This window comes from Ixodes scapularis, unplaced genomic scaffold (assembly GCF_016920785.2).
Source record: "Ixodes scapularis isolate PalLabHiFi unplaced genomic scaffold, ASM1692078v2 ptg001612l_1___fragment_1__unscaffolded, whole genome shotgun sequence".
NCBI classification, from domain to species: Eukaryota; Metazoa; Arthropoda; class Arachnida; order Ixodida; family Ixodidae; genus Ixodes; species Ixodes scapularis.
In genome coordinates, this window is record NW_024610176.1 from 167,079 (window position 1) to 172,217 (window position 5,139).

Here is a 5,139-nt window from a genome sequence, read left to right on the forward strand (position 1 = left end):
GCATTGATCGCGGCGGGTTAGCCCCCTTGAGTGCGCTTCTCCTCAAACAGCAGTGCACTGCGGAGAAGTAATACCCGTGAAGCTGACGCAACTATTTCTCGACTCGCTTGGCCGCAGCTCAGCCGTGCGCTTAGGTGAAAAACACACCTTAAGGGTGGTATAGTGCACGCGCAACTGGCTATTATGCAAATGTATATGTTAGGCAGCGATGTTCTAACAACCTGTGTTCATTATTTGTGCTTTTTTTTTAAATTCAGAATCGGAAGAAAATTTGTTTATATAGCAAGAAGATTTATAAATTCCCTCAATTAGGTATGTCAAGTCTGTCATTTACTTGCCATCTCAATGTATCTATTGGACTTTCTGGGGCCACGATCTATAAATATAGCTGGATTAAATTTAACAGAGCTCATAAGTAGGCAATTAGAAGCTTCGTAATAACCTTTGCGAGTTCAGCTGAATTTTCATTTATGTATGGTGTAGAAGTAGTTAAAGGCGTGGAGAAAGACACAGCAGCTATTCAGTATCTGATTTAAAATTATTCGGCCAAAACCATTTTCACTTCGAATTTGCTTCGAACCCAAAATTTATTCCTAACGAAGAGTTATCTGTTTTTGTGCGAACGATGCTTACATTGATTGCAATGAAAGGCTAGTGCTACTCGTTGTAATCGGTTAGCATGAGACACATTCAACACAAAAGTGTCCGCGTGATGTCGAACTCGCGACAATGACCTCACCGTGATACAAACCCTACAAAGTAGCCAAAAAAGTTTTTTTACTTCAAACAGACTGAAGTCGTTATTAAAGCTAATGGGTTAAAATTAAGACATTGCAGAATTACCCGTGTATCATAGTTCAAGAAATTGAGAATGTCTGTAGCGACTAGATCCCCTTTAGAAACGACACTTTAAATAGTCTCCCAGCAATCCAACAGCTGTAGTTTTTTTCCACGGGCGAACTTTCAAAGATATTATTTAAAATTGTTTGACATGAAAGCTCAAAATTGTCAACTCCAAAAGTGGGAATCTGCTCCAAAGCCCCTTTTTCCCCGTTACAAGAGCTGCTCCAAATCACCCCGTGTCAGTTCCACCGCTGTTTCAGCAACTATGCCAAGACAGGAGTCAATAATCAGAAGCACAGTTTTTGCTTACACTGGTTTACAAAGTTTTGCTGGCTTGAATACAGTCCAATGAAAGACGCTGCATTTTGCTTTTCTTGTCGCGCATGTTTGCCAGGAAGCGGTTACATGGCTTGCACGTGACGTCATTCAAAGAGCGCTCCAATGACCACCAGAGAAGAGGGGAAGAGGGAGCTCCCCTCTTATCAGGATCCTCTTTTGTGCCTCCCGGATTTTCGCAGACGTCACTATTCTCCTCCCAGAAAATTATAGAAGATTAACCCGTCACTCAAAATTCTTACAAAAGCAGCTTTTGTCTTCTCCTCTTACATGGCGGTCAGAAGTATGCAATGTGACGTCGGTGCAACCCATGTATATCGAATGGGAACCTGAACCCGTTATTTGTGTTGATTTGGTTTCGAATTCGGAAAAAAGCGATAGAAAGGTTTAATCAGCATGAAAAATTTGAGGGCCATGTTAACAGTGTCGTGTCCTGGAATTGCTCCAAGGCAAGCAAAACAATTGCTTATATGCTGGATGAAAGCATTGAACAACGAGCAATTCGAGTTGAAGAAAAACGTTAACATTACAGCAAGATGTTGAAACGCCTAACTGACATTCTAGTTCTTCTCACGAAAAGAGGGGGGGAGGCCATTTACAGGGCACATTGAGAACGGCGGAAGTGCTGAACAAGGTCTCTTCTTAGATGTAGTTAATCTCCTAAGAATATATGATGCTGTGTTCCTAGAGTCGGGTCCAAAAAACGACTCCTACACCAGCATCAGAATACGGAATGATATCATAGAGTTACTGCATAAGTTATGATGTCTTCAATAACCCAGTGCGTTCGAGGGAAAAATATTTCACTCACGTGTGATGAAACGAGTGACTGCGATCATCACGAGCAACTCTCCGTTATGCGGTATTTTTTCGAGGTCAAGAACAGGCCAGTTGAGGTATTTTCTGCTTTTGAAAGGCTTCCTTGTTTAGACAGTGGCTCGGTGTTTTCCAGTCTTGGGTAAGTTATTTTTAAAAAGTAATTTGTTACAGTTAGTTACTTTCAGAAAACAGTAGCGAAGTTACCGTTACAGTTACCACAACAAAAGAGTAACTCGTTACAGTTAGTTATTTTTAAGAAGTAACGAAGTTACTTTTAAGTTACTTTTTTATGACAAAAAGATTAAGAAGAAACTAGAAAACGCCCCTCCCCAAGTTTTATTGCATAAAATTAAAAAAAGTGTGCTTTTTAGTTTATATTGTAACCTTGCAGCAGTTGCTTCTAGAGTGTATTGTCTGAAAGTTTCCCTCTTTTGATGGCAAACACGTCCCTACCCTTGCTCAACAGGCACCCAACTGGAGCGCTGGAAGGAATTGCACGGGAACAAACGCGGACTCAATACAAATGCCCAATCCTTGGTATCACTAGCACATTGCTGGCTCGTCGACGGTTTTTCTGGGTTCATAGAGTCCCTGGACATATTTCAGTTCGTTCCCGGCAAGCCAGAAACAAACCCCGGGCAAGCAGCAGTAAATTTTGCCTCAACTGTTGACACAACGCTGGAGTAGTGGTGCAAATCAAAACACAAAACATGAGCAGTGCCCTCCGCGTGTATTGTTGATGCACGGTTGATTCACCCGATTAAAAAGCGTTTGTCCAGAAAAAAGAAAAACCGCTACATAGATAGTGCTTCAAGATACTAAGATGAAAGTGTTCAGTAACAAAGGACAAGCGCGTGCGCAGGATATTTTTTTTTATAAAATCTACACGTTGCTATATTCGGGTCGTGACTCGCGAGAAAGAACGTATTCACAAGTTTGTGCAAGGCCAACTTGGCACTCGAAATGTTGAAAAAGACAATTTGGGAAGTGCAAGGAATAGCTAGATTGAACTCGTTGAATTATATATTATTCATAAAAAACTGGAAAGTAACGACAAAAGTAACGTCGTTACTTTCATCGTTATTTCAGAAAAAGTAATAGAACTACAGTTACAAGTTTCATTTTTAAAAAGTAACTCGTTACAGTTACAAGTTACCAAAAAAGTAACAAAGTTACAGTAACGCGTTGCTAGTAACGCGTTACTACCCAAGATTGGTGTTTTCCACGCTCCAAGCAGTTCTCATTAGTCTCAAGGTTTCCTGGGATTCCGTGGCTCTGTCTGCTTTGACTGGGGGCGCCCCTACTATGTCAGAACATGTTTTTGGTGTTCAAGCTAAGTGCAAAGAGCAGAACAATAAGATTGTATACATTCACTGCTACGCCCACTGCTTAAAGCTGGTGCTTGCAGATGGATGCTTGTCACAAGCAGAAGACAGAATGTTAGAGTTTTTTGGCACTTCTTTGAAAGTAGCGCTGTACGTCATGCTGTCTTCGAGTGAATTTGTCAGACTGCCAGCACACAGTTGGAAACTTTGAAATCTTGGTCCACGACTAGGTGTGCATGTCGGGCTGAAGCTGTAAAGGCCGTTCGAGAGCGCTACACTGAACTGTCGTGTGTGGTCATTGAGATCATAAATTCAACGAAGCTCCCGAGAACGGGAGCGAAAAGCAAGGGACTGTTCTCTCAGTTGCTGAGCTGCGACTTGCATTGCTGCTTGGAAATAGCTCACCGGTCCTACACCTTATTTTGAAGGTTAGCAGGGCTTTTCAAGATTCTAAGAACCTGACTACTGCACTCAATGGCAGTGCAAAGCATGAGAGACAATGATACAGTTTTTAAAAAGATGTTTTCCGAAGCTGCTTCGATTTGCGAGACAAATGAATAGAGATACCTGACGTTCGAAGAAAAAAAATCTCAAGTCGAATTGACCGAAATTGGGAAAATGAACGTTTCTATGCGCCGAAAGAGGAAAAGTTCTTTCCTATGCTCGACGCCTTTATTTGGGGTATCGAGGAAAGGTTCACGCAAGAGACTTTTGAGCTTGCATTTTCCACGCAGAATCTTTTGAGCCTCTCTGCAGGGAATGAGCAAATAGCTCTAATTACTAGCTTTTTTGAGACGAATCCTGACAACTTGCAGGCTGAATTGCGGCTTCTGATGTCTCGAACCAGCAACGAAAGTGCGAACAACATGACCGCATATGACTGGTTGGATTCGCTATGAAAAATGGATTGGAAAAATCTGTGTTCAAAGATCTTTCTCGTGTTCTTAAGCTTTTTGTTACGATTCCTGACACTACTAGCTTCTGTGAAAGCGCATTTTTCATGCTGACAATTGTAAAACCCAAGTAGAGATCTTCTATCTCGCAGGAGCGGCTTCACTGGCTGATGCTGCCTTATGTCGAGCAGGAAATCGCAGCATCAACCAGTTTTGGGAATATTCTGAAGTATTCCACAATGAAAATGTGCAAACTTTTGTTATGAACGTGTTTTATTCTGGTGGCGATAACGGTTGTGTTACTCCTACCGCCGTCTGTTTTCAGGTTTGGTTCTCACATGTTTAGTGTTTTTGTACAGTTAACGTATGTACCTGCTTATTATTGTTTAGAACTCATTTGTTCATTTCTTTTTTTTTGCCAGCTCAGTTGTCATGAGTTTTTACAATTGTGCACAGTTCATTGCATCTGCATAGCAAATGTACAATGCCCAAGTTCTCGCGCGATTCATTTTTTGTGTGCTTTCTGCAAAAGCCCTCGCGCACTACAACTGGATTTGTTTATCGTTCTAATGAATTTGAATATTGTTTAATAAATTCCTCTTATAAGTGCAAAGAATGCGTCTCCTTCACCCTCTTTCCCCTCACGATGAGTCCGTTCTCCAAAACGTGGACATATTGCTCAGAGCATGGTCTAAGTTCGTAGGCTTGTAAAATAATAATTTTGGGTAAGCAGATTATGACAGTATGCAGTTGATGATAGTATGCATCTTTAGCCTGAACATGATGTGAGAACGTGATGCCACAATCATGCAGGCTGTAAGATGATCTTTAAAGTTTCTAAATATTCAGATACTTATAATGTTTAAATCCAGTCATTTCATGTCTTCGCAGAATCCCAAGACATTTTTTGGAGGAGAACCTGG